Source organism: Alligator sinensis, unplaced genomic scaffold (genome assembly GCF_000455745.1).
Source record: "Alligator sinensis unplaced genomic scaffold, ASM45574v1 scaffold627_1, whole genome shotgun sequence".
Taxonomy (NCBI): Eukaryota; Metazoa; Chordata; order Crocodylia; family Alligatoridae; genus Alligator; species Alligator sinensis.
This window is the reverse complement of record NW_005842635.1, coordinates 726,335-734,119: the sequence shown is the minus strand read 5'-3', so window position 1 is coordinate 734,119 and position 7,785 is coordinate 726,335.

The window sequence follows — 7,785 nt, the reverse complement described above, 5'->3', positions numbered from 1 at the left end:
GGGAAAGAGAGTAGCAGAAGTGCTGCAGCTTGGCATTTCTTGTCCTAAGGTGCCACCTGACAGTAAGATAGGACTGAAAGGGCATGAAGCTAAAATTGTTCTGATGTGCCCTCCTAGCACTTTTTACTAGTCATAGCATAATAAGCCCTTACATGGTGAATCATGTCCACATTACTTATCTAGCTGTCTTAAACTAAAAAGAAAAATGAAACCAGGAAAATTTTTAGTGACTAAATGTTCAGTATGTGTACAAGGGCACACAGATTTTAATTAAAAGGTCAAAAGAGACCATTATGATCTTTCTATAAAGAAAAGTCTTCACTGGCAGGAAGATGAACTAGGTTACTAAATAGGTATGTTCTGTCTCTAACTTCTGTTATTTTGTGACATGATTTTGTGAGAAAGGAGTCTAAGAAAATTATCCCACACTGCACATTCATTTTTTGTCAATGTTTCATGGGCACTCCCAATTTTAGCTTCTCATTTTTAAATCTGTATCATCCATTTCTCACTCCCTGTATGGGCCTTGTTACACTGTACATTGTGAGTCACACAACTGTTGATCAGTGTTAGTGCTAGATCAAGTTTGGAGCAGTCACACTTCAGGCCAGCAGAGACCTGGAAGACTGAATGGTAGGAATCCATTGCCCCCCCCCATTCCAGGTTTCCCCCCTTTCCCCCCTGCCTCCTGCCCCTCAGGATTCCCAACTGCATCTCCCCCCCCAGGACTCCTCCCAACAGTCTCCTCCCCACACTGACTTGTGGGAGGAACATTATCTGTTCCACAACCTGGTTTCATGAACTGGAACTGGAAGAGAAGGATCTCCCAGCCCAGGCCCTGCAACTGTGGAGCTCAGGCTGGGAGATACAGATCTCCCAGCCCAGGCCCCATGAGTGTGGAGATCAGGCTGGGAGATAAGGATCTCCCAGCCCAGCAATCATGATCATAAAGTGGGAGCTCAAAGCTGCCTGCTACTGTGGCAGGGGAATATTTATCATTGCCTGGGCTCCAGTGGCAGAGCCTACCCCAGCAGCAGGGAGTTTCTAGGGGCAGGGAGCAATCTTTCAGCTCCTGCTGTCTGGCTAACTAGGAACAGATGTGCTCCCCATCAGGCATCTACATGTGCATTACTGTGCAGTAACTAATCAAGAGTTTATTTTCTACTTCCATTTGCAGGTAGCAAATTTACGTGCAATTAGAGCCAATTACCATTCAGTAAGCATCTGCATATGTAGATAGTAATGCTTACTGTGCAGTAATTAGCTCTAATCTTGAGTAAAGCGTCTTGTGTACACAAACCCTTTGATTCTAAATACAGCATACTTGTTGGCAAGTTCAACTGAAACATGGTGAAATGAATGGTCATGGGGACTGATTTACTCTCTCAGCTCTAGAAGTGGTCCCTCAGAGCCAGTGGTTAGTGTGGCATGTTAACAGAATGGCACAAGGGAAATTATACCTCCTCTGCATGTTCTGCCTCTGTTCTGTGAGCAAACATAGATTTATCTACCTCCTTGGCTGCTAACACCTTTCAGCCACATTATATTGACTTTAAGAGGAGGAAAATGAAGAAGCAACCCTGACATTTAAATTCAGATGTGCTTGTTTACAGTAGTTCTGCCATCAAAACAAAAGACTAGATAAATATTTAGATAGACAGGTATCAAGACTGTATTAAAAATAGGGTCTTCTAATCTTCTACATTAAGTTACAATTATGCATACATTTTCAGATAGTGTATATATTTTATTTCCTGTGGCATAAGCTAAGCTACGGTCTTCCCCTATGCAGCATGACTGACTGTACATACCAGGCAAAATCTGTTGGTACTTGGAATGATTTGGGCAGCTCAGTGCAATTCTCAATTTAGCTAAAAGCATCATTTGACCGCTTGGTGTCCTGTGGATATATAACAATTTAAGCTTATTTTAGAGACCCTCTAATCAACTCTCACCAGCAACCTTGCAGTTTTCAAGTCCTCATCTACCAACTCAGAACTGCTGCTTGCCTGCCTATATGTGACTCTCAAGAGATTCCATTCAGTTACCCTCATGCCTGGTAAAATACGTTAAATCACCAAGCAAAGAGGAAGGGACATAACATACAATAATAAAAACATAGTTGGAAGCAGCAGCAGTACAAGTGAAAACACAGCTGGAGTCACAGCAGCAGCAGCTCAGCTAAGCATTGTGGTCTACAAATTCCCCAAAGGAATCAATCACTGCAAAGAAACTCAGGGGAAGGCGTTGTGTCCTCAGTGAGTGTGAGTAAACAGCCCTCAGGATTCACATTCCTAATATTCAAATGTGTATTGTGTTCTTACTTCCTTTCCATAGAGGAACCATAAAATGGAGGGAAGTTGCATAAGCTTTCATGAGCCAAAAATGGTTTAAGCAGTTCATCTCTCCTTTCTAAAGAGTTTGTTTTTTAATACTGATGATCTGTTATTGTTTACAGGTCTGTCTTTCTGCAGCTGTCTGGCCATAAAGTACGCTCTTCAATTCAGAGTTTCAGACTTTACTAAAGCTTTTATGGAGTCTTTCTCTTGCTTAGACAATGATCAGAAATATTGATTAAATGCAACCTGTCCTATGATAGTTGGGGAACAGCCAGGTTTCCCCAAACTGTTTCGGCGAAAGTCCAGTTAACAGTTATTTTATACTCCGAGTTATTAACTAGAGGCTAAATGGATTAGCAAGATGTCTACATATGTTCACTTAACAAAGGGCAGCCTCTGATCCTCATGCTAAAGTTGAATGACCCAATCCTGGCACACCACCTCTCCAGTCATTCAAATTGTGTTTTATAAAAATATCCCCTTAAAATCATTTTTCCTGAAAATTTTACAGCTACCTAATTAGTTTTCCAATCCATCTATTTAATTCTGCATGAATAAGGTCTCTTCAAAATCCTTCTGGCAGGTCTTTTCTTTCCACTAATAAAACAGTGTGCCATTCTCATAATCCACATGAAGGGGAGGAAGGTATGCAAAATATGATAGTGTTTAAATATTAATATCACAATTGAGGCAATACTGAGTATCATATAATCTTTACAAGCAGGGCTTTGTGTACTTGAGAACATGGTGGACCACTACTGTGTGCCAAGGGTGCCTGATTTCTGTGGCGTTACTATTGAATTCTCTTCCATGTGAAAATTTCTGCATCAACTTTAAATAAATTTCAAGTAGCAGTGAAAAAGTGAGGTTTTTGTTTATTTATTTACAAAATGCAAGCATGTCATCAATAATTTATTCTTTTGATGAATTCAGATTTTAATTCAATAAAAATCTTTATTCTTTTTAAATTTACAGTGCCCCTGATTTTTCATTTTTGAAATGTCACAAAGTTTCATAATGGTGATTGTAGAAGCTGTTGAAAGAATGCTGGAGATTTTTGGAACCAGTGAAGGATGAGCATAAAGCTTAGGTTTTAGCTTTGGCCTAGGGAAATCTCTTTTTACCTTCCACTTTTTGAGTAACAGTAACTTGATTGGTGAGGGAGAACAAAGGCAACTTGTTTAATATCTGCCACTCTAATATCCACTCTAATATCTACCATTGTCTTCAGAGATAATAAGTTTATATGCAGTTCATTGGTTCAGTGTTGACAATTGTATCACCATTGTTAGGTGTCAGTGTCAACATAGGCTTTTCTCCATTCTTGAAGATATATATCTTTCAGGCCATCTGCAGACTCAATACAAAAAAGGCTTGCAAAGTAGGGCTTTGTGAAATTTCATCCGGCATTTCATTTTGAATCTGTTTCAATGCATTTCAAGCTTGAAACAGTGAAATCAAAATGAAACAAAAACTTTCAAAACAGCTTCAAAACAAAACAAGGGAACACAAAATGTTTCAAAAGTTTCAAAACGTTTTGAGTTTAGAAGCCAGTCTTACTGGCTTCAGCCCCAGTCCCAGGTGGCAGGACCCACCTCCTGTCATCTGGCAGGCAGATCAGGGCCACACACAAGCTGATCTGCCCTGGGCCCCACACCATCCTCAAGCTGGCTCCAGTATGGGGCCAGGGTCGGGTCTGGGGCTGGGGCCGGGGCCGGGGCAGATCAGCTCATGCGGGGACCCACCATGCGGGGGAGGGTCCCTGCAAGAGCTGATCATCCCCGGAGCCAACACCCACCTCAAGTGAGGTATGGGGCCAGGGCAAATCAGGTTATATGAGCACCCACCACCCCAATCCCAGGGCAGGGGAGATTCTCCACATGAGCTGATCTTCCCTAGGCCCCGCACCCTGCTCAAACCAGCGCCGGTGATCCTGGGGTGGGGGAGGGTCCCTGCAGGAGCTGATCTGCTCTGGCCCATAATGGAGCTGGCTTGAGCCAGCACCCAGCTCCTGTCATCTGGCAGGCAGATCAGGGGGGCACCAGCACACCCAGGAGGGCTGTGGGGGCTGTTTTGGAGTCCTCCTGTGGGGTGTGGCCCCCGATCTGCCTGCTGGATGACAGGAGCCAGGTGCTGCCACCTGGGGTCAGTGGCAGCACCAATCTTCCTAGTGTTGGGTGCAGGCTGTGCCCAGTGCCGGTCTGTCATCTGGCAAGCAGATTGGGGGCCTGCACCCCTGGGATAACTCCAGAACAAGTCCCATAGCCCTCCCAGGGATGAAGATGAGCCCCCCAATCTGCTTCCCAGATGGGAGGAGCTGGGTGCTGCCACCTAGGACTGCTGCCAGCACCGATCTCCCTGGCGCCAGTCCCAGGCAGTAGCACCTAGCTTCATAGATTCATAGATTCATAGATTGTAGAGTCGGAAGGCACCACAATGGATCATCATGTCTGACCCCCCTGCCCCTGGCAGGAAAGAGAACTGAGGTGAGATGACCCCAGGCGGGTGTCTATCAAGCCTCCTCTTGAAGACCTCCAAGTTAGGTGGTAGTGCCACCTTCTTGGTAGCCCATTCCAGATTCTGGCCACCCTTACTGTAAAAAATGTCTTCCTAATGTCTAACCTGAATCTACTTTCCACTAGTCTTCACCCATTACTCCTTGGTTACTCCTAGGGATGCTCTGGTAAATAGTGCATCTCCAATTCCCTGTTGTCCTCCCTTGATAAACTTATAGGTGGCTACCAGGTCTCCCCTCAGACGTCTCTTGTGAAGGCTGAAGAGATCCAGATAACTTAACCTTCCCTCATAGGGTCTTTCATGGAGGCCATTAATCATGTGAGTGGCCCTCCTCTGATCCCTCTCCAGATTCTCTGTGTCCCTCTTGAAGTGTGACGCCCAAAACTGGACACAGTACTCCAACTGCAGCCTGACCAATGCCACATAGAGGGAGAACATCATCTCCCTTGATCTGTTCCTCATAGAGGGGAAGCATCACCTCCCTTGATCTTTTCTCCCATCTGGCAGACAGATTGGGAGCTCACACCCCTGGGAGGACTCTGGCACAGTCCTCATAGTCCTCTTGGGGGTGCGGGCAAGCCCCTGATCTGCCTGCCAACTCCATTTTATGTTTCCCCATATTACCCTATCAGTGAAACATTGAAACAGCACTGAAATAGTAAAACAGTTTTGGTGAAACAAAATGGAACAGTGCTTTCAAAGCGAAACAAAACTCAAAATGATACAGTGTTCTATCAAATCATTGAAATGGAAGTTGAATTAAAATGGTGCTGTTTAGCACAGCCCTATTACAAAGTTTTGCATAAATGGAAGCACATTATATATAATGTGCTTCCATTTACAGGAAATTTTGCAAGCCTATCAGCTATCAGCAGCAAAGCTTCCTAGCCTGGATGTAAAGACGGTCCCCTGTGAAATGAAGCTTGTTAATGTTACCTTTTAATATTTTAATGTACTTTCATTTATGGGAGTACACACACATACACATGCACATAGAAATGGAAGTATAGGTCCTGAAGCATAATTTCTTGACTTCTGTAACTAATTATGTGACTAAAATTTTGGGAAATATATGACCTTTTCTCATAAATTTTCAAGCATTTGCTTCTTTCATTGGTGCTCTAAGTGGTCTAAGAAATACAAGGCTTGTCTTTCTCATGACACTTTTGCGTTTCTGATCTCTGTCCCAGCTAGAATCACAAAATGAAAGTGTGTGGGTGTTGGTAGCAGAATAAAAATGATGAGAAGATATCCTCCCTGAGAATACTGTATTTTAAAAGTTGTTAAACTTCCTCTTACTGAAATTAGGTTCACTTTAATTTTAAAAGAAAGTTCATGTCTATTCTTAATTTACCTCTTATGGTTTATGTGGACATCCAGCTGTGATATTGATTTTAATTTAGGAAAAAAATTGTACCCTTGGAACTGACACTTTCATTCAGAGCATTTGTGCATAGGTTTATGAGCTTCAGTAGGGGATCCATGTTGGCACTCATGGTCATTTAAGTGGTAACACTTTTCTAACATGATTGTTCTCATTAAAAATTAGGCCTGACTGAAAAACATCCAGGGAAGTGGAAGATAACATCTGATAATGTCTACTTGATGGCAGAGACCATTTTCTTGATAGCTTCTTGATCAACTTACTTTTAAAAAGGACACTGAATATTGTGTAGTAGTTTCTGAAGTCACTAAGTTCAAATGGTTATGCAGGTAGCTTATGCATGTAGCTGGTAGATTATGCTTGTCAAGGAATGAGTTGACCATCAGAATCAAGTATCTCATTAAAATTCTCTCCCATCCAGAAAAGCTGTAGGTCAGTCCCAGAGATGCCCTTCCTGTTTTATTGTTTCCATGACAACTACTTGTGCAACTGGAACAATTTCTTGGAAGCAAGTTGCTCTGCTCTCTATTATACAGAGACCGTGCAAGTAAACAACAGGAAAAAATTGACCCAATGTTAGTGTCAGTTATGAAAATGCTACCACCTTTTTTATTTAATACATTCTTCCTGTTTCGTTTTGAGTCAGGGTGAGAAACTGACTTTACGTAGCAGCTCAGGGAGTCTACTAATGAAAATGGTTCCATTCCAAGAAAAAGCATTCATGTGCTTATTTACTAATAAACAAATAAACTTGAAAAAATGGTTCAAACAATTTCCTTCTACTCATGCTCTGGTATTTTAGTAATTAGGATATTTACCATGGCAACACATGCAAGATTGAATGTACATTGAATAGGACATTTATTGTTCTGAGAAACTGTCTCACATGGATAATGTAAACTTATTCTTTTATACGGTATTAGGACAACACATGCTTTCCTTATTCTTTTTCCTATCTAAAAATAATTATTTTACCTCTATTTATGCTACATATTCAGTTATTTAGGGAAAATTATTTAGTTGCTCTACAGCGATTTTTAAGAACAGATAAACACATTTTGAGATGAGTCACCTGGGAGAGGTTTTATGTTATGGTATATTTATACTGCTGCATCATAACTAAAGATGAGTAACAGGTTCAGATTTAGGGCCAGATTGTGATTTACCAATCCTCCCTGCATAAGGGGCAGTGTCTGCCAATGTTGTATCTGAAAAAGGCCAGGGGGAGAATTGTTTTCGAAAAAGACATAACTCATATCCTGGTTCCTCTTTTGTTCCAGGGATAAGTAATCCAGCACTGGGCTACTCAGGCCACATTATAGGAGTGCATTCAGGAAGACAAAAATTAAAATACTGAAAAAAATAAACATATTGACTTGTAAAACAGGTCTCAGGTGGCCTATTCCAAGCTCTAATCTCCATATTATGCAAAGGTATGGAATACCTCTGACTTCTATCTAAATTTTCTCATTCCTGTCAGGAGGTGATGTGACTCCACCAGATTGTTGTTTAAGACATTAAGTGACATGGCTACCTGTGACTGGT